The sequence below is a fragment of the Bactrocera oleae genome, chromosome 2, assembly GCF_042242935.1.
Source record: "Bactrocera oleae isolate idBacOlea1 chromosome 2, idBacOlea1, whole genome shotgun sequence".
Lineage (NCBI taxonomy): Eukaryota > Metazoa > Arthropoda > Insecta > Diptera > Tephritidae > Bactrocera > Bactrocera oleae.
The window spans coordinates 57,796,394-57,820,239 of NC_091536.1; the positions used below are offsets into that span (position 1 = coordinate 57,796,394).

General features: G+C 33.9%; 1 long non-coding RNA gene and 1 pseudogene across 1 annotated transcript in view; both read right to left on the minus strand.

The window, feature by feature from the left end:
• Positions 1 to 832: 832 nt before the first annotated feature.
• LOC138859046 (uncharacterized) overlaps positions 833 to 23,846 on the minus strand; it is a 41,105-nt gene continuing 18,091 nt past the window's right edge. The window contains exon 3 of the long non-coding RNA XR_011398093.1: positions 833 to 1,093. This is a non-coding gene — a long non-coding RNA (uncharacterized lncRNA). The remainder of the gene's footprint in view (positions 1,094 to 23,846) is intronic.
• On the minus strand, positions 5,439 to 23,228 carry LOC138857162 (tachykinin-like peptides receptor 99D; annotated as a pseudogene).

Below are 23,846 nucleotides of genomic sequence, written 5' to 3' on the forward strand. Positions count from 1 at the left end.
TACACCTAATTATTTTTTAAAGCCTTTGGTTTCACCATTAGGTTTAGTCACTAGTTTGAATATCATTCCCATAAATTCTATTTTTATGCTCTCTAAAATTCTATTGAAGATTAAATAGAAAAATAAACGATTTCTTAATGTTCCTCACTTATCAAGTAATCTTCTGACCATATTTGTGGTGAAGGTCAATTTTTGACAGCATTTGTACTCAAATGGTGTAATTTAGTTCCGCTTTTGTGTGTTGCTCGTTTCTTGACTGTACTCAGCTGGATAATGTTATGGTAAGGGATTTACTTCGCAAATTGAAACTCACTTGTAGATTACTTATATTAAAGTAAGATGCATAACAAACGGCTAGTTTAATATTGTAGTAGAGTGATATGACATGGAAATTAAACAGTTTTGATCATGTGCAAAAATCTTACAAAAAAAGTTGAATAAACTTTTCACCGACATAAAATTTCCTATTTATTACCTAATAACTATATTAAAATACCTAAATATTTGATATGCTATTAATTCTTTCAGATTACCAGAGATTTCAGTGATCACAAAAATAGCTACTCTGTAGATTTAATCCAATTTCGATGTGAATTCACTTATAATATTTTCACATCATTTTCTTTAAATTATGGTGAGTATAAACATGAAATAATTTTAAGAATACAATTTATCCAATGTACTTTTCTTAACTTACAAAAAATCTGAGCGGGTTATTTTTTTCAGATACAAACCTTGAAATCGTAAAAGACCAAATTAAACCAAATATTAAATACAATACAAAATTAGTATAAATGCCATATTGTACTTGTATTATGATAAAGGTCTCATATAAAAATAGTTTTATTTTAAAACGTTTTAAAGTAATATTAGGAATATAACGAAACCTTAAAGCTTACCATTATATAATATAATTTTTCTAATCTCAGTACCTATAAATATTTGAATAATATACATGTAGAATCGGCTTCAATGCGATGTTGCATCTGATAATTTAATTCGCAGAGTTCGTCACAAGGTAGTAATAAATTTGAAACAGTTAATGAGCGCTTGATCCGAATTTCAATTATTGATAACGAATCTCGTAGTATTCCTGAAAGTAGCAAATAATATATTTTAGATTATGGATACATTGTGATTTCAATTAGAAATTTAAGCTGTAATGTTTTCTCTCTTATAATCAGTAATTCATAACTTTATATTCACACAAAACGTAGTAGCTTGTGATATATGTATGGTATATTAAACTTCATAAAAGACATTTAAACAAATTTCTCCCAGTTAGTTGTCTCGAAGTACCGACACAGTGAATCGGAATGTGTCATCCAATGTTCTATTTTGTTAACATATCTTTACTCCTACCAAAGAAGAAAACAAACGGTGTCCCCACATATGAAACCTGGGTATCTTATTTAATTTCTTAACTTTTAGTGTTACGAATAAGACTGTTTGATGGAGGTGGTAAAAGATCGACTCCAGCCATAGTTGCTAACAGCGTAATCATCTCTTTTTCAACTGACCAAACAAAGGTTTTTGTCGGTTAAAAAAAAAGATAAACAAGCCGCTACAAGCCTCATCCACATGACAAGATTGTGTAGTGACTCAACATTAGAGAGACTTTGTTGATGTTGTAAATCCTATGGTGAAATGTGTCAGCAACAGGCATATCCCACACAGACACCACACTCGTGGATTACTAGGAATGAAAGCGATAAAACTTTGTCTGTATTTTATTTGTTTGCTGAAGCTGTACATATTTGATATTTGGCAGGAGATAAGAGAAAGTTTTTCATGCGGAGATGGAAAAGTTGAAGGACAATTGACATAAATGACAGATGATGCTAAATTTTTAAAATAATAATAAGAAACAATTTCAAGCAGGTAAAGCATTTCGCTTATGAGTACATATAAAATAATATATAAGGGCAATCAACATTGTGAATGTTTATTACAATTGACGCTAATGATAGCTAGCAATTTACCTACTTTACTTATTTTGAACTGATTATATGAAAATACTCGAGAGAGCGGAGAGAAAAATTATTTGTGCGATTTATTGATAGTGATAGCGAATACCTCAAACGTATGCGATGCAAAACAGTCGAAACCGGACAAAGATTTATAACCGGCTAAAGACTGTTACCATGTAAAATCTTCTGCTCATTGTTCACCAAAATTTTTTTATGGTACTGGTATGGTGAAATATTCATTTATTCACCATAATGTGAAGCTATGCGATGGTTTTTGACGAGCTCGGACAGGTGTATAAAAATTAGCGCTTAGTATCTGGAAGAGACACACAAAAGCATGAATTGACTGGGAAATGTCCATATGAAGGGTGAGTTAAGATGATGTCATATGGTGGACGAATGGAAAAATATGTGATAAAAGTGAAAACTCATATTGTCGCACCGACTTTAACAAATGGGTATCAATGGAGGAATCGCTTGGAGCCGTAACGGAATCTGTTGAAGAAAAATCGTCATTTATTTTTATGTAAATTCTAGCGCATGCACTTTGCAGTGTGTCAAGTTATGAGAATTTGGTGTACAAATCTCTGAGTGCTCTGTCACTTATCTTGGTGTATAAAATCTGAGTGTAACAGCTTGCTTCTGTAGGTGACGGCTCCGCCATTAATTCAAGATGCTGACATACGGCTGTTCTGGGTTGCTTTGTGTGCAACAGCGAACTCCTCCTAACTGCAATGGGTAAGCGAGCCGTTGGCTACATCAGCTTAAGTGAAAACAGACACCCGTTGGTGTGTTATTATGGCTGTGCATAAATGTCATTCCTATACCAGAATTCTGGTGATGGGTTGAAACACGCTGCTGCGCACAGTTACCCAAAACACATACCGACATATCTTACATGGGTCATTCCATGTCAAATCGACAAATAGTTGGACGCGACCCCACCGATTTGGATGAATGTTGGCAGAGAGTTTTGTCTCATCATAAAACGAAGTTCTGCCAAAGGAAGAAATTTTAAAAAAATTTTCCTAAGATTTATTCAAAATTGAAATTTTCACTGTTTTTCCGATTTTATGAGTTTATTTATTCAATATTTCAGAAACTATTGTATATTATAAAAACAACGCTGGTGCGTGCATAGAGGACACTAAGAGGTATAATAAAAATTTTGTTTAAAAAAAAATTTTGAAAATTACCAAAATTAAAAATTTTTCAATTTTTCAAAATTATACCTCTAACATATCTAAATAAATTCTGAAATTTTCAGAGGTGTGTTCTTTTTCGTTTCAAAGATATACATTTTTGAATTTCGGCGAAATAATTTTTTTCTATTTTTTCAATATTATTGTTGAATATTTTTATTCTACCACATGATTATCGAACTTTGAGCTCTAAAATATTTTTCTTATGTTAAAGGGATATCAAATATCTCAAAACATATTATGGGTTTAACTTTAAATTAGAACTTAAACAATGTCAGAAATTTCACACTCTGCCATCTATGTTCCTACGAATAACATCACTATTATCGATAGTGCCCATGTCTGAAAACTCACTGGAGGGCCCTATTTCTTTTAATTATTATAATTATTATTATTATAAAGATCAAAGTTGTCAATAACATAAAATATCTGGAGTCTGTTAGTGAATCGGAAGTTTTGAGATAATAATCAAAATTCGTTATGGAGGCGAAAAAAAAGTGTTCAATCGGTATATTTAGTAGAGAAATGTGCTCTGAAGATGATCTAATTGACTGCAAATCTTTTTCAGATGAAGACCGCATTTCTCTAAACGCCAGAAGTGGTACCGTTGTGAATTTTATTTGTGCTAAACATAACACGCGTGTACATTATATTTCCAATCAAAGAGTTTGCATTGATCCTTATAAAATTCATAAGGTGCAAGTAATTAAATCATTACAAGTGGTCTCTTGTGAGCTTTACAATCTATGCAAGGTTAGTTTTCCTTCCATCGTTCCCGGCACTAAACTATGTATAACCTGTTCAATAAAAATCAATAGTGATTTAAATAAAATCAGAAAATTGATTCAAAAGTAGTTAAACAGACTGTCAAAGTTGAAGAAAGTGAATTGGTTGAAAAGATTTCAGAAAATTTAGATCTTGATTCATCTGAAATGTTTACAGTCAACGCAGAGGAGACCTCAGCAGTGATTCAAAGCTCACTTGAGATGCAGGAAAAAATTTCATCTAATTCGTCTGAAGTTTATAGCTCAACCATTGAAATTTTTACTCCAGAAGATATTTACTTTGAACTTACAAAAACTGTTTCAAAAACATTAAACATAACATAGCGTCTAAGGGCGCAACTTTCTTTCATAATGCAATAATTTTCATCTCTCCGATGATATAATGTTTATCGAAATTAGTCTACCAGAGTTTTCCTCCATTGTCTTTTACTCAAAATGCTCCGAAGATATCTCACTACTCTTTTGTGAATGCCCATACAGTCACAAATATATATATAACTGTTTTGTTTTGTAAATCAAACCATGTAGGCGTTCCGAATGCTTGGGCTTATTCACTCATTCCTAAATAAATTTCATCAATGTTGCCCTATAATAACATTTCTTTATTATACAATCACCAATAATTCAAAAACAATTTATCTATCCAATGTGGTTATACCATATACACAGCTAACGACGTTTACTCCTCACAAAGCCAAGCATTCTAAACAACTTATATTGAGCAGTCTGTGTCTTCACTCCTACATTTCCACCTGACATCATATAAAATTCTTATCAAGAAGTTTTTCTAATTACGCACCATAGAAAATGCTGCTGTTTTATCCGTCTTTGATTTTTGTCAGATTTTCATATTTGAGATTTTCGATGAAAACGAAACAATACTTGGAACCACTCCAATCAAAATTTTGACACGAAACTGTGAATACCTGAATTCCGCCCGACCCGACGTTTGGGCATATCTAAGGCTTAAGCAATTTATTTTCAAAGTTCAGTTCCGCATGTTTTTAACTTTTCCATAAACTAGCCGTTTTACTTAAAGTTCTAACGCACGAAGAATAAAATATTAAATGTGTAATTTTACTCTATTCTAAATTCTTCGACTTGAGCTCTTAGTATTGTCAAAAACTTATTTAGTTATTTGATATTTTATGTGTGTGCTGTTGGTGACAACTTAAAACAGTAGAAGGACAAAAGCCAGCTGTTCGGACAGAAAATTACAAAATCTAAAATCCAAAGAATTTCCTTATATCTAAGCCCAACTTTTTTCATCACTATAGATTAGCAGTAGCAGTTAAAAAAATTTCTCATCCATATAAGCAAAGTTTCTAAAACTTTATTTTATGAGCAAAATCAATTACTAGAGTCTAGTAAACTTCATGTACAAGACGGAGGATTATACATTTTACCCGGCAAGCCTTTATTTTAAACGAAATGTTTGTGAATATTGTATAAAATTGCATAAATTGGACTTTGTTTCACATTTATCCTGCACTGCCAAGTGAAAGAAAAGTTGTTTATGTGTAAGTCACATACCCCTTGAATGAAAACGTGTTAACTGCACGACTTCCATTTTTAAATTTGAATATACGTATGTACTAACCCAGAGTTCATAATCGGATTATACATGTAGTTACGCACGGCTAGCCAATAGATGCCTAAATAGATTTCCTGAATGATATGATGCCGTTTAAAATGATGGGACTATGAAAGGGCAACCAAAAATTATAGTACACATGTTCATTTATTCATATTTATTTCAACAACAGCAAGACCTCACGGTAGAAGACTTGCAGTTGTCGCTGTCGCTAAATTAAAATCAGTTGTACCACTAATATGTGAAATGTAAAATTATTCAAAGCTCTAAAAAATCAAATGTTATTTTGCCAACACAATCATAAAATAGCACTGATATATTATTTGTACTGATAATCTAAAACAATGTCTCCTTGAACAAAACATTTAAACTTCATTGAAGTGAAAGGTTTTAGTACTGCAACAATGAAATTGTGTAATCGGCTGTATGATATGTCGCTGCCGTCTTCAAACTGTTCTAGAAGCTTCAAGACGACTTTTGCCGACCAGAAAATTTCGCTGTCGTGTGGTCGTGTCATGCCGTCGTCTTTGTGTTTAGAGCATCATTCTACATAACTCTCCGATTTTGTAGCAACTTGTTGCTACAGACAGTTTTGTTCACCTAACGGTTGTTTGTATCACCTAAAACTAATCGAGTTAGATAAAGGGTTATGTATAAATAAATGATCAGGATAAAGAGAGGAGTAGAAATCCGGGTGACTGTCCGTCCGTCTGTGCAAGCTGTAACTTGAGTAAAAATTTAGATATCTTTCTGAAACTTGGTACACATGTTTCTTGGTACCGTCAGACGGTTGGTATTGCAGATGGGCGTAATTGGACCACTGCCACGCCTACAAAACGTCATTAATCAAAAACAAATTAAATGCCATAACTAAGCTCCACAACAAGATACAAGACTCTTATTGGTATACAGGATCACATTAGGGAGGAGCATCTGCAGTTGAAATTTTTTTGTTAAAGTGGGCGTGGTCCCGCCTCCTAATAAGTTGATGAGTGCATATCTCCTATACCACTGAAGCTATAAAACAAAATTCACCGATAACAAATGTTTTTATCACCTCTACAGTGTGAAAATGGGTGAAATCGGGTGACGCCCACTCCCCATATAACGGTACTGTTAAAAAATACTAAAAGCGACGATAAAACAAGCGTTAAACACGCCAGAGACATTAAAATTTATCTCTGGGATGATATAAGATGACTTTATAGGAACCACGTTCAAAATTAGATAATGGGCGTGGCACCGTCTACTTTTAGGTGAAAACCCAGATCTTGGGATCTGTTTAAGCGATTTCAACCAAATTCGGTACATAATATTCTTCTCATATTTCTATGTTATACTGCGAAAATGAGCAAAATCGGATTGCAACCACACATATAACACCATTTTAAATTCGATTTAATTTTTCACTTTTGTGACCAAAAATTGTCTAAATCGAACCAAAACTATTCAAGTCCCTAGGTAGTGAATATGTGAACGCCAGTGCCTATAATTGACTTTTTACCGAAAATATCGGTCAACATAGAACAAGGTACGAGTATACCATTTGACATTGCGAGAGTATAAAATGTTCGGTTACATCCGAACTTATTCTTCCTTACTTGTTTGACACTATTTTCATACACATTGAAAAAAGTACCACCGAGACTGAGGACTATTTACCATGTTTAGGGACTTGTACTTACCCTCCGCTTACTCCGAATATTCTCCACTAGTCTAGGCGTATGCGTCTCTTTCAGCTCCAAAGTTCAATGCCAACTCATGAATAAGTCGAAATGATGGGTAGTATATGCGTGAGAATCATAAAAACGATATTATGACCAGGCTTATTGCTTTGGGATTTGCGATTTTGCCGAAGTGTAAAGTTAGGTAAACAGCTAATGCAAAATTTAATTGGTTGGTTTGAATGATTGGTTGGCTATTTACATATGCACTCGAAAGAGGATTGTGTTTTTGAGGGAAAACAGCATACTGGTAGACAATTATACAGGAAGACAATAAAATCACATTTGGTACTACTTTTATTGAAGCGCGTTATTTTTTGTGACAAAAAACCAGTTGGCAGTAATGAAGAACATATGCCAGTATATATTCTTGTTCCTTTTGAGTTATGAATAATAAAATCTTCAGGCATGTTTTATCTCTATATATATATATATATAGTAAATTTCTTTGTGATAATAAGCGCATTTGGCCTTAGTACTTAGCGGACCGTCTTCATATGTATATCTAAATTAACTACGGAGCTAAAAATATAAGTATTCAAACAAATTGAAAGTATGGAATTTTCTCATGTTTTAGTACTAAGTTAAGTACCACGGACACGTGTTCCAACATTTACACAAATAGCTCTGAATATGCCTTGCTTTACATATATTTACATATAACGCAACACATACTTAAACATTTTTCTGTTGCGAATGATTCGTATGACCTTTAGGCCATTCAGTGTAGCACACAATTAGGGTACAATCCTTCAGTTCGACTTCGCCGGTTGTGAAGAAGAGCAAAGTGCAAGCAAGGGCCATGAAATCGTAATTTAGGATATCCAAATGAACGCAGAAGTGCCCAGATTGCACCGCTTACTCATTCGCGGTTCCAACGGCTTCTTAAAGGCAGCGGCTTCTTAATGGCAAGTGAGTGTTAGAGAACACGAGAGAGGGAGTGATAGCTATGTAAAATGAGGACTTTGAGCAGCAAAATGTTGGCACAGAGTGTGTTTACCTTGCATGTCTGCATACGTATATATTTAATTGAGTGTTAAAATATCTTATTTTTTTTGCGTCACACTTTATCGTTACTATTGCAGTCCCTCGCTGTAGCTTATTAACTCACCAGCCGATGGATATTGCCATGAGTGTAAACACCGAAGCGCTTATGCTCAGCGTTGCTATAAATTGCGATGTTTTGCAATATATGTTAGTTCACCGAAAGGTCAATCGTTTCCCAGCATGTAAATATAATTGACACTGACTGGATACCATAGCATCCGCTATAGAAAGATTCACTGCGAAGAGAATGCGGTATATTAAATTAATTAGGGTATCTCAAAAAGAAACCACCAACCAAATGGAATTTTCGAGTAATTCATTAGGGAACGTAAATCAATATATCGGAGTGTTTTCGGGGGTAATTTTTGCAAACAATATTATGGAGATGAAAAGTCGCATATAATACACGGATACATCTTACATGACATGTAAGTTATTTACATTTACGTAACTTTCTCATGTATGTCATACTTTCCGTTCTCATTTTTACCGCCCTTCTATAACTGTTGGTACTACATATATAGGAGGGTTGATTATTATTTTTTGCGATAAATAAATTTACGTAACGATATACCTTCAAACTCAATTGCGGTGTTATATTTACACAAAAGGTATGTACAAGTAATAGCGAAAAACCTTGACATTTTTGCACTAAAATAGCGGGAAAATTGTAAAAGACATGCAATCGCAGACAAATTACTGGTAAAGGCTAAGCGATGAAATTTAAATTACTCAATGTATTTTGAACTATGAGTGTTTTAAGCAGGTGGAATTGGGTTATAACCACACCAACCACCAATAAAGCTTTACGTTCGAAAATACTGTAACACCGCCAACTCTATAATTAAGAATGTAATAAACGTTAAGCTTAAGTAGAAGCTTAAATATTTGGAAAATAGCCTTGCCTCTATCCATATATAAATACATTATTCGGGAGAATTCAACTAATCCAGATTGATTGTTTTATAGTATTCCCAATATTTTCCATTGCCAGCCTTTAATTATGGTTAAACGAACTGTAACCAGACACTACTTATTTGATTTTCATGAGATTAATTTCATAATCATTGTTAAGAATATATCAGTAACCAGCACATAAATTATTTCTGAATTGTGGCAGCACTAATCCATAATAGGTGTTCAAATCACTTTAAATGAATGCTAATATGTCACATACCACTGCACTGAATATAGCAATAAAGAAATTAACTTTAAATACATCAACTTTACTCTTAATAGAAGTATATTATTACAATATTAGTTTAAAATAATTAGGCCTAAGCTATATGGAAGGCTAAATCAAAGTATGTCGAGTGATCGCGAAAAATGGAAAAAAACACGCTGAGCTGGATAGCTATCTGCTGATGTGAGGTTGCGGAATGGTGTCGAAAAAAGATAATCGTAGCGCTGGAGATCGTTGTCGTAGCGAAGTAGAAGTTGACGTGTCGGCAATATATAGTCGAATGTGTTGAAGAAGCGGTTATTTAATCCTTTTGTTAATTGTGTGTGTGGTATATCATCGTGTGATGTGCCCTAAGATGTGAGTAAAAGTAAAAACCTTTGGGTGTTCTCAGGAGTGTTTTATTAAAGTACCTAAATTTTTGCCAACTTGTGTGTTGTGTACATGTAGGGGGAGACTTAACTCATTTAAACAATAGGGATGGAGAACTCTTAATACCTTTCTCTAACCGTATGAACGGAATACGTAAATCTATGTCCATTACGGTTGAGATATGCCCATACATACTACGTAGAGACGTTTTCTGCAATGTCATACGCGTACGTATGTAAAAACTTATTTATAAGCACCAGAATTTGCTTTCGACATACCTAACAGAAAGCGTGCAAAAGTTCGCTGGAAATCACACATTTAATCTCTAGCAGAACATATTTTTCGACAATTTTATACCACTTTTCGTTTAACACGAACTCAAACAGGGTATACCGAACTGTTTATGAGATTTAATTTTTTCTTCTTCACTTCTACACATAGTGTAATAAAGAAGTTCACACGTACTTAAATTTTGTTGTGCTACAATATCATAGACCGAAAGGTAGTTTTGTGAAGGCCGTAAACGTTTTTCAATCATTTGAAAACTACTGCATTGCGTGCAGCAGAAAAGGTACCAAGTACCTTTGTAACCAAATAAAATTCGCAAACAACTTCTCTCCAGTTTGTATGTAAATTTTCTGTTAATTTTTGACATGTGTGTATACGTTCCCGTACCCATAGACATCCATATAATTAGCTATATTCAATTCAGATAGTACATGAAATTTACTGTTTGCATTAATTATCTATATCCAACAAAACGCAACCATGGAATAATAGGTTATGGCTCGCATTCTTTTCGTTGTCATAACAATGCAAATCACTGATAAATTACCTCCTATTGCCACCAAAACCATGCCACCGAATAAAATAAACCACGGAACTTGGCGCCACCATGGCAGGATGAATTAAACATCATCCTCGCTGCAATAGAGGAAGGAAAAAGCGGGCTGGTTAGAAAATTTAAAATAGCAAAATAAAAATTAACAATATTATATTGGCGCTGAAATTAACCCCATTGAATTCTTTCTTTCACACTTTGGCATAAATAGCGTTTAGTGTGTTGAGGCGTATGAATGTTGATTAACCGTGATTGTACTAGGACCATTAAAAAGAAATTCATTATTTTTGCAATCAATTAAAGGTTTTATTTAGCATAGTTAGAATGATCTGATTTAGGTCAAATCTGTACCGTTGCGTTTGCTTTGCACGGTTCTGGTTAAAAAAAAAATATATATATTTTTTTACACGATCTTATTCCATTTAGCTTGATTAAACTTTTTTGTTCTCATATTTTATTTGTCAGATTTAACTTTTGCGAAATATGTTCATATTACAAATTTAGAGGAATTCTTATTTGTGCATACAAAGAAAATTGAAATGTGTTAATCTTTTGTGATATATCAATGCAATCAGAAGTACTTGGTAATAACATATATTATAGGCAAATTTTCTAAAAGTGAAATTTCTTTTTTAATAACTATGTTTGTATAATTACACATTATATTATACTTGTATATGTGATTTAATAAAATAAACATTAATATTTGTTCTTAAAAAATCCTTATTTTTCACAATTTTAAATACTCTTTAAAGATAAGGAACCAATCACCTATTTTTGCATATGATCAATGTTCTTATAAAAACAGAATTAGGTGTAATGACTTGATGCTATCTCCGGATATATATATAAGTTTTTTGCGAGTCATTATTGATGTGTGTGGCGTAGCATTGTCTTGATTGAACACATTAGCAGCTTATTTTTGTATCCAGTCAGCCTTATTCAAATGTTTCTATTTTTTATGCAATGTTTAGCTATTGGGCAATCGAAACAATGCTTACAAGATGGGTGAACTCGATGACTTTCATTATTTTACCGATATTTTTTACAGTTGGCTTTCCAGATCGAAGTGCATCTTTGACATGCAAATTATGGGAACGGAATCAACGAAACCAAAATTTCGCGTGGTTGGCTGTTACCGTATCGCAACTATAAACACTATTCACATGTGTTCGTCTTATCGAGAACTGTAATAAGGTGTATTTTCTTATTACTGTTGTCCATTTTTGACGCCTGCTCAAATTGCACAGATAATGTCAATCAAACATTTTTTAATTTTATACAACTTCTAAAGAAACACTTATGCTTACGTTTGTAAATTATACGAGTATGAAATTTTGACTTCTTAAAGCACTATTTTGTTAGTTCAGTGAAATAAAACCAAGTAAGGAAGAGGTAGTATTGACTTGATGTTATCTATTTTTGGTTTTGCGACATACTACAAGTATTAACAGAAAAAGATGCTTTGTGAGTTTCAGTGAGGTACCTCACCAACCATTATCAATATATATGGATAAAGTCAGCCGGTCCTTTCAAATCCTGAATATCCGTTATATAGGGGTAAGGGGACGTTTTCTCTCGATTTTATCTCTTTAAGGCACAAACATGAACCATTTTTAGAAAAACGCACTCATTCATTTTATTAAGATAACACACATAACTATTGGCCGATATTTGCAGTATAAAGTCAGCCGGAAGTTCGAAAATATTTATATTAGGCATATAGATGCTAAAAGAAGTATCAAACCGGTTTAATCCATTTTTGACATACAAGCATAATATTATCAGGAAAATACTTTTTCCGAATTTCAATAATGTATTTTACAGATTGACCAACATTTTCGATAAAAAGTACGCAATAGGAACTGGGGTCCACATATTCGGTAGCTGGGTGCTTGAACAGTTGTAGCCCGATTTGGACAATTTTGAGTCATAAGGTGGCACACCTCAAATGCACTATTTGTGCAAAGCTTCATCCGGATACATTGAATGGTTTGTTCTTTATTTGTATACAAGAAAGAGAAAGATTCAGATGAAATTTAAAATTGTGTTATATGGGAAGTAGGCGTGGTTTTCGTCCGATGTAGCGCATTTTCCCATTGTAATGTAGGAATAATATTACCTGCCGATTTTGGTTGAAATCGGTTGAGTAGATCCCGAGATATGGGTTTGGGCCTAAATTTATTGTCACTGACGTATTTAGTTATTGATAAGTTTTAGTAGCTTTTAAGAAAACTGTTATATGGGGAGAGCATGGGGTTATAGGTATATTATAATATTTGCACTGTCAGTGCTCCGATTACGACCATCGATTAACTCGTTCTCGCTTTTCTGCCAAGAAACACGTGCATCAAATTTTATTAAGGTATCTTAATTTTTACGCAAATTATCGCTTGCACAGATGGACAAATTGACGGACAAACAATCAGTCACTCGGATTTCACCTCGTCTCGTCATCCTGATCAGTTATAGGTATATATATAACTTAATATATATTTCTTATAATTTTAGGTGATACAAACAACTGTTATGTGAACAAAACTATTTTACTCTGTAGCAACATGTTGCAAAAGTAACATATAACAAGAAAAAACGTTAACTTCGGTAGCACCGATCCCTTCACAAAAAAAGGGCCCTTAGAAGCACTTGATTGTGATCGTCAGTTTGTATGGCAGCTATAAGCTATATTGGTCCGATATCGCCCATTCCGAAAAATGAGCAGCTTTTTGGTGAAAAACGGTTATATCCTTAATTTAAGATCGATATCTAAAAAACTGAGGGACTAGTTCGCATATATATACAATATATAGACAAATGGGCAGATGGACATGGCTAAATCAACCCTGCTCATCATGCTGATCATTTATGTTTTATACGGTCTCCGACATTTCCTTCTAGATGTTACAAACTTCGTGGCAAACTTAATATAATATACCCAGTTCAGGGGATATAATTTAGCGAAAGGGATCAATTTTATTGTTCGACGAAATTGTGAATGAATAATAATCAAATTTGGTACTTTATTAAGTTATATTATATGTCACAGACTTACTTAGTTTTATTACTATATTTCACTTCCTATCAGCGAAAATTATAATAAAATTATCCTCAAATAAGATATACATATGTGATATAAGCCCAAATTTAATTTAATATGTTGAGTTTATGTGGAAAACGTCAACAAAGGATCGAAATTAATTATATTAGGGATATGAGGTTTATATCATTGTGTTATAACTCTTAAGAAATCATGTTCATTTAATTTTATCAAAATATCACACGTATTGCCCAACCTAACTGTATAGTTTGAAATCATTAAATAGGATTATAGGATATAGGAAGAAATGCAAGGGCTGATTGTATTAATTTGTAAGATTGCTCAGGTATAATTGAGAACTTATTTTCAAGCACTGTTAGAAATGTATAAATATAAACATATATATGGAATATAGTCAGTAGGATATTTCAAAATCCTGAGGTATCAGTTATATGGGTTTCCACCCGATTTTATCCATTTAAGGCACCGTCAATTAAATTAAGATAACTCACATATTGGCCAATATATGGGGTATAATCATACGAAAGTTCGAAAATCATTCTATAAGGCATATGGGCCTAAGGGAAATATTGACCCAATTCAACCCATTTTTAACTTCCAGACATATTTTATCAGGAAGGGATTCTCTCTTAATTTCAATAATATTTCTCACACATTGTACGATACTTTCGGCGAAAAGTCAGTCATACGCACGGGGGGCCGAGCTATTGTCCGGAAATAATGCAAATATATTCATTATTGCTTGATTTGTGTACTGAAAAGTGAAAGAATCATATGGAATTTAAAATTGATCTATATTTGAAGTAGGCGGGGATGTAGTCCGAATGCGCCCATTTTCACAATGTTACATAGGGTTAACAGGACAAAGTTATGTACCAAATTTGGTCCAAGATAAGTAATTTTACCTAGTTGTGGGCGGTGCCATGCCCATCGTCCAATTCAAGCAACGGCTCCTATAAAAAACTCTTTTATCATCCTGAGTACAAAATTAAATGTTTGTGGCGCATTTAGTCATCGATTTATCGCGATTTTAGTAGTTTTTAACAAAACCGTTATATAGGTTTCCGATTTTATCCGTTTTTGCACTGTCGGTTTCTTATAGTATTAGTCTTAAACATTTGTTATTGTATTTGGTTATTATAGCTTTAGTTGTTTAAAAAATATGAACATTAAACCTATTAGAGGGCGGGGCTCGCCCATTTTCCAAATTTTTAACCCACAGGTGCCATTTGCTATTGCGATACTCTGTGCCAAATTAAAGTTTTATATCTTTATTAAGAGCTAAATTATGGCACTTTATAAGTTTTCGATTAATGTCTTTTTGTAGGCTTGGCAGTAGTCTAATTGCGCCCATCTACGAGCTCGTCTTCACTTTTTGCCAAGAAACACGCGTGCCAAGTTTTATTAAGATATCTTAGTTTTTACTCAAGTTACAATTAATTTTATTTAAAAGTTATGGACCATAAATGACCTCCATACTCAGCCACGCATGGCTGAAGTCGGGATTGCCTCAATTATCGATTAAATGGACTGCTTCAATTCAGTCAGATTACTGGGTTTTGTTTTGTACACCTCTTGCTTGACATAACTCCATAAAAAAGTCTGGTGCAGTAAGGCCAAGTGCGCTTGGGTCCAGCGGCATGTGATGTTTCTTGATATAATATTAACTTGTTTTCAAATTTTCGTTGGAGCTCCGCAATAACCGGTCTGGATATGTGTGCAGTCGCTTAATCTTGCTGCATTAGTAAGGCCCGACAATACACCTTGATGAAACTGCGCACCACACAGTGCCTCGTTCTGGGTGAATTCCGTCTCGTGGATTAATTCTGGATTTCCTCCATATACGGTATTTTGGCGGCTTACATTTCTGTTCAGATCAAAATGGGCCACATCAGACATACTTGTAAACAGGCAATTGATCAAGTTATTGTCTTCTTCGGCCATTTTAATAATTTTTTGGCAAAATTCCAGGCGAATAGGCAAACCTAGAGGGTTTAAACGGCTTGTTATTTGAACTTTTTACAGAATTAGGTTTAAGTTATCATGAATTATCCATTGCAATTACCGTCTGCTAACTCCGGCGATAAGTTGCGAGTCGAAACTCTTGTATTTGCCTGAATTGACGATGCTCCAGCCGCGATTGTTTTTTGAACACGAACATACGGATCTCGATGGTACGGTCTTCTTGCGATACTTTCAGATTCGGCAAACATGTTTACCAACCCTTTGGACGGAAATGACGAACTGCAAAACATGCTGCTGCTGTATTATTCAAACCTTCTGTTCGGTATATCAAGCATTAATTTAAAAAAAAATTAAATAATATCCTGCCAAATAAAAAAAAAGTAAATCGATTACTTATACAGAAAAAAATGTAATACGGTTTTGTTTTTGTAGCACGATTCGTGAGCCGCCCTGTATATTTAAGGTGTATCGGTATGAAATAAGTGTTTTTTGTGAAAGTGAAATACTTATTTTGAATGAGGAAGTAGAGAACATTTATTTAAAGTACTGATCATTGCCTTTTGCTCATTTTGACCACCTTTCTGGCGATTTGTGGATACCATGCCCAAGGAAATGTTTGTCATTTTCCACACTTTTGGATCTTTTCCATTGCTTTCAGACGATCCGAAATTGTTTGTTGTGCATCATTTAACATGGATGCTATTTGCTTTTTACTCAAAGTATCACCTTCATCCAATATTTCTTGTAGTTCGGCGTTTACAATTTTTTTGGTGGTCTTTCACATTCTTCATTTCTCACACCAAATCATTATCTCTGAACCCATTAAACCATCTTTTGCATGTTGCTTCTGACAGAGCATGATCACCATATGCCTCTAATACAAATGCCTTGGTACAAAATGTGCCATTTTTTACACAATGAAAAAATATGATGTTGTTTGTTCAATGACTGTAAGGTAATTGAATATGTTTGGCAGATGTCATGCCAACCAAACAGAAAATGATTAATAGAAACAACAGGGTGCTAATTAGAAAAACGATACGATTAATTATTGTTTAAATAAAAAAAATGCACTTACCATATGATTTTTCAACATAAGACTAGTATGGCTTTTGAAGATCTATTAAATGATTTAATATATCTTTTACTACTATTACATATACTTTTTTCAATTTAAATAAATTTGGATAATTCGTCACCAATATTGGTGTTGTCATAAATATCTAAAATAAAACCAGTTAGCAACAGCTAAGTTCGGATGTAACCAATTATTTCACACTCTTGCATCTTCCAAGGATCAGATCCGGAGAAATAGTTTCACTTAGTTGATTTTATAAATATATAACTCATACAGTAATCGACATATTCAGCATGGGGTTTGTTGGAATAACGAAAATCATTATACCCTCAAAATCACACAACCCTCATATACTAAAGGGTTTGGTTAATTCGTAGAATAATATCACATATTTACGGCATTAAACTATAGTATGTCCAATATTATCCCTTCAGTTTATTTTGTTAAGATGTCTTACATATTGACCGATATAAACGGTATAAAGCCAAGGGGAAGTTTGAAAATCTTACATTTAGTATTTATATGAGATATAGGGATATTATTAAACCATTCTGTCGTTTACAGCAAATTCCAACCATGAATAATTTTTTATATATTTCTATACCTTTAATATTTCAAAGTGTTTGCTTAATTATTTAGAAATTTCGAAATTATAATTTATATAGGACTGTTTTCTTTCCACTTTTAATTTTAATAATAACTCGATTATACAGTGCTCTCATTAGTTTATCTACCCCCATATTTTAATTTTCGTATTTATCGAGAACTTAACGAATCAAAAATTATGAGGAATCCCGCGGTAATATTTTTAACAAATGTTTAGCTCATAAAATTATACTTGTTATAAATGTTCATCAGCAGATAAAAACAGCAATTTATTAAAGATTTAGCAGCGATTAGTGCCACCTTTTTCGGAACTTATATCTATCAAGAGTTGCTGTTCGTGTTCGCGAGGATGATCCAATAAGTACTCAGCATACAAAACGAACGAACTTTTGGAGAAATATTTTTTCTCTACATAATCTTATTTCAGCTCGATGACCCAGCGATTGTTGATTGAAGTTTTTGAACTAGTTAGAGAAGGTCCTCATTTATTTAAATATTAATATGCTTATCAGAATACAAAAATAATTTTAAATTCAGAGTTTTTGGCGATTATAGTGTAATATCTAATATTAAGAGCTCAAAGGCTTACATGCGAGGCAGCTGTGAGCGAGTCAAAATGTTGCAATTAAGCTTAGCAAGGCGTGTCTAATGTGTCGCTACGGGAAACAAGACCAGCCACTTCCACGTCTACACATGTTACAAACAAGTATGAGGACTCAAGCGTAGTGCACGAAAGCTAATTTTATCGTGTCGAAGTATATATGTATGTCCGTAGCATAGCTACAACCATGTACCATGCGAGAGGGGTTTCAAAAATAATTGTGTTTGCATTTCACCTCACTTCTGCACCCAGCACTTTAAACATTTGTATTTAGTCCTAGTAGATTTTACTACTTTACTTTGAATTTAATTCTCCACTACGTTATTAGTAATTTCTAATTTACTTCAGGCTAAATTGTGTTTAAAATTTGCACTGTGGCATCCTTGACAATTCTTTATTTCCATTGGAAATTGAAATGACGACAGAACATGCATGAATGGCAAAATAGCCAATAATAGAATATGTTTTGGAATAATTTAAAATTTCCGCTGAGTTTTCTTAATGATGTAAATAAACATTTTTAGTCAAATATCATTGTTTCATTCTTATGTGGTATTCTTTACAATATTCATCGGCTTTTACTTCACTGCATCATGTAGCTTTGGCTGTCCAGCAATTTGCATATTTGTTATTGTTATTGCCATATGTTTAAACAGATATTAAGCAGTGGGCAGAAGAGCACGGAAAACGTGTTTCTCAAGCATTAGCATAGCGTAGACCAACCAGATTAGTACAGTATAATAAGCAACGAAGCACCTGAAATATCCGTTACTTTAATAGAGAAAAAAAAGAAACTTCGTTGATGTCGCCGTGAATAGAAAGGCTAACGAAACAGCTATTCAAGAAATGTAAGATACCTTGAGACGTCTAATATTATATTATTATTATTATGTATTAGATACATTAGTATATCTAACATAGTATGAGGTGCTAGCTGCAGCGGTCTTTGACGCCTATCTTATGAATAAGTTTAATATTATTACAATTGGTTGTCTAATCTAAGTTGTTCTAAGAATAAGTAAATTAAATTAATATTTTTAGAGTTATTCTGTTTTTTACAATCTGTAGGGTTGCTTTGGTTGAAGTAGCTTGCTCTGATTCTCGCCAAGTTGGGACAGTGGTCTAAGATGTGTTACCGCATTTGCATCTTTGTGGAGTTTTGTTGGTGATCAGATATTCGCGTGTAAGCTTCGTGTGTCTGATTTGTAGGCGTATGTAAATTGACCATTTTCGTTTTGGCATTTTTCTTGGGTATATGACGCCTAGGCCATTTAATTGAATTGGTAAATAACTAGTTCTATGAGCTTAGCTTATAACTTTCTTCCAAGAATAGTTTGTGGTATACATTAATATTAGTGTTACTTTTTTTTATGTATATGAAGATTCAAGTTTAAAGACTTGTCTTGTAGTAGCCATAGCGGGATTTGTGTTATTAATGTAGGCAACTGTAGGTTTAGTTGTTTATGCAGTGATGCACAGCGACGAATTGTGGATGGAACTTTATAAGTGCGCTTTGGATTGATTGCATCTGTGAAACATTTATTTAACGTAGGTTCGGAGTCGTGTAGACTTTTGGAATTACTTTTGCATTAGTTTCAAACAATCTATTCTCTAGTGATGGTAATCCTGCTTTAGGGAGAACACATCTAGTCGGTGAAGTGGTTAAGCTACGGCGGATAGCAGCGTGATAGGGGGCTTGAATGTTTTTATGATCTCGCAACATGTTGCTATAGAGTATAATAGTTTTTTCACTTAACGCTTGTTTGTATCACCTAAAACTAAACGAGTTAGATATAGGGTTATATATATATAAATTATCAGGATGAAGAGCCGAGTTGAAATCCGGGTGACTGTCTGTCCGTCCGTGCAAGCTCTAACTTGAGTAAAAATTGAGATATCTTTATGAAACTTGGTCGACATGTTTCTTGGTACCGTGAGACGGTTGGTATTGCAGATGGGCGTAATCGGACCACTGCCACGCCCACAAAACGCCATTAATCAAAAACAAATAAATTGCCATAACTAAGCTAAGCAATAAGATATAAGACTGTTATTTGGTACACAGGATCACATTAGGGAGGGGCATCTGCAGTTAAAATTTTTTTTTAAAGTGGGCGTGGTCCCGCCCCTAATAGGTTTAATGTACATATTTCCTAAGCCGCTAAAACTGTAATAACAAAATTTACTGGAAGAAAATGTTTTTAGAACCTCTACATACAGTGTGAAAATAGTTGAAATCGGGTGGCAACTCCGCCCACTCCCCATATAACGGTACTGTTAAAAACTACTAAAAGCGCGATAAATCAAGCACTAAACACGCCAGAGACATTAAATTTTATTTTTGGGATGGTATGAAAATTATACAGTGGGCATGGCACAGCCCACTTTTAGGTGAAAACCCATATCTTGAGATATGCTTAACCAATTTCAACAGAATTCGGTACATAACGTTATTTTCATATTTCTATGTTATAGTGCGAAAATGGGCGAAATCGGACTACAACCACGCCTATTTCCCATATAACACCATTTTCATTCCAGCTGATTCTTTCACTTTCCACTATGCATATCAAGCAACAATGCTTATATCGGGGTAAAACTTTGCGTGAATAATACGTTTAACGTATGCCACCTTGTGACCAAAAATTGTCTAAATCCAACCAAAACTGTTCAAGCCCCTAAGTACTAAATATGTGGACCCCAGTGCCTATAGTTGATCTTCTACCGAAAATATCAGCCAATCCACAAAGAAATCTCAAACGAGTATACCATTTGACTTTGCGAGAGTATAAAATGTTCGGTTACATCCGAACTTAGCCCTTCCTTACTTGTTTAAATAACCAATATATGATTTTGGAATGATAATATTGGTATTGGTATTGATATTGATATGTATGGTATGTGGTTTCCTGTATGTAAATAACATCTGGGTTTTTTTCTTTAATTAGCAAAATAAGTTCTTGGTGATTGTTAATGTATCCTTTCATATTCCATTGCAATATTTTAATTGTCATTAAACAGAGAGAAAGAAAAGAAACAGATCTTGTCCATAATTAGAAATAGAAAATCGGAGAAACTTGACTAAGAGCTCAAATTCTTTGTGTATATTTCGTGAGAGATACCGTCGCTGGTGGAACACAGGTATTTTGACGAAAGAAGGTTTTGAATGCTTGTTGTAGTTTCAATTTAGTTGTTTTCGTTTTGGTTTTTGTTTTCATTAGTTAGGTTATTGAGTCTGAAGAAATGAATCGAGGATAGAGTGGAAGCGTTTGTTGGTTTTTTTAGTGTGGTTGATCTATAATTATTTTGTGCTGTTTGTGTTTGTGATGTCTTTGCTGGTTTGCATTTTGGTTTCGTTAACGGAGTCGGAAGAGGTGGCGGGTTCTTACAGTGTTTTATCGTATGGCCTAACAGTTGATAATTTTTGCAACGCATTGGGTTTGGAATGTATTCTCGTACCTTCACCGTAGAGTGTGTACAGGTCAAAAGAAAAACAAATGTGTTGATTATTATACTTTGATATTATTTAGGGATTCATGTAGTTACATGTGATTTTGCAGATTCCAGGTAACTGTTTGGATTTCAAGAATTTTTCGGCTACCTCTTTGCTTTTGACAAGCATGACGAGACTTCCATCGCTTAGCCTAGATATGAAGATTATTTCCTTACTAACTGTTATGGGTTTTACCGCTTTTTTGGCGGAAAGGGTTATTTATTTTGAGTTTTGTCTTTGCACTTTGGGTAAATCTGGGAATTCGACTAGAGTTTTTTAGTATAGTCTCGCTTTTTTGTTTTTCGGGCTTTCACTTTGCAACGAAAACATGTATCTCTTCGGTCGTGCGGCCCCGGTGCCATGATTTTGAAAGTTTCTGTTGTGGTTGTTTATTTTTTGTTTTTTAAGATTAACACACTTATAGAGAATGTAAATGTGATAACGGAAACGTGAGAACGATTGAGTATTCGAACTTATCACCGATGACGTCCGTTCATGCGGAGTATCATGCTGGAAACAGTTACTGAAACAAAACTGTAGGCCGAATCAGCTGATACAAACTATCTTATGAGAGCGCAATGTTAATGTACACTCACCATCGCTTCTACCGTTGGCTTCTGCCGACCGTATGGTGGGATAATCGCAAAAATTGGATTTTTCCCGTTGAAACGAGTAAGGTGATAGCTCTCACGAGTTGGGTGATTGCCCTCACGAGCAGCTGATTGCTCTCTTACAAGGTAGGGTTGCCAGTCTCGATATTTTCTAGTAGTTAAAAAATAAACTTGAATATATTGGAAATATTTTTAAACTAACTCAAAATCACAATCGAATACTATTATTTATAGGTAGGTAGACTGTTTTCAATAGTTTGATTTTAGTTTTGATCTTTTACATTAAAAAAAGGTATAACTGAAAAGCTAAATGTGTGCAAAATCATGTATAGAAATTGAGCAATTACAACATTGGCGAAATGAAAAAGAAAACAGCCGATTGTTGTCTACGTTGCCACTACGGGCATAACTTTTAATAAATTTAGTTTAATATGGGCGGTAAGTACGGAACGGCAGAACGTCGGTGACTGTTTCCTGCATTAGTCGAAGACTGGTGAGACGTCTAATATACTGTAATGATTTGTATTAAGGGGATGATTCGACGCTGGATATTATTATTGTTCGAGTTAATGAACACATCGCCACACTATACAGAAAATACCTTTCTTTTTTTGTATTTCACTATGAAACTGAAGAGCTGGTCCCCTAGACATTTCGATAAAACCAAAAGAGGAAAACGATAAATGACAGGTTTATCAACTTTTCATGATAATACACTCGTAAGTCAATATAAGATATTGATTTAAATAGTACTATTATGTTATATATTGTTACCCGATCCCTAATTTTAGAAACTAAAAAATTGTAATCTGGTTTTATTATCTTTTGTACTTACGTCTTTGTATCGTTAATTCCACTGTAAATATTCATACTACAGGTATTAATGCCATATACTTGTAGTAGCAGTTAATAATTGCACCGATGATAAATGACCGATGTTGTGCGGATATGTTGGCAATAATTATCCAACCCGACTCCACTAACCCCACCACCACTGCCTTCGAATTCATTAAAATTGACGACCTTGTAGGGCTCTATGCTTCCAAAGTCACTCACTGTCGTCGTTAGTATATGTGAGTCGCCTATTTTAGTATCGTAGAAATTTCAGTATGTGTCAGTACATGGCATTAGTCTTTCTGCTTATTAAATGGGTGAGTTCTTGTGGTGAATTTCACTTTAATAAATTGTTTTTTGCCTTTTTATTGCACATTACACATATTACGGTTTGTTATACACATATTGCTGTTTGTTAGGTTTGTTGTTGCTTTGTACCTTTCAGTTTTCGGGTGTATTTATATCTTGTTATCGGATATTTTTGTCTACTTCACCTTTTACCGAAATGCACGTGCACTCATACTTTTGAGAATTGTATGTGGCTTATGAAATTATACAAAATCCTTTACGCTCTTTGGACGCTTGTTGATTTTCAAGTTTTGCGCTGAAAGCATAATATGAAAAGATTGCTAAGTTTATTATGTGACATGGATAATATTATATATACTTGTACATATGTATACGTTCAATATATATACAAATATCTACGTATTTTTTGGCTACAAAGTTGTAAAAGCAGCAACTTTGTAATTTAGTATTTCTATGCCTTTCTAGCATTCATTTGTTCACTTCTCAGCCAATTGGTTTACTTGCGTTTTTTTCTACACGTGTATTCTTACAGAATGTGACTACATATCTCGGATCTCCGCCTTTTTTGCACTTGCC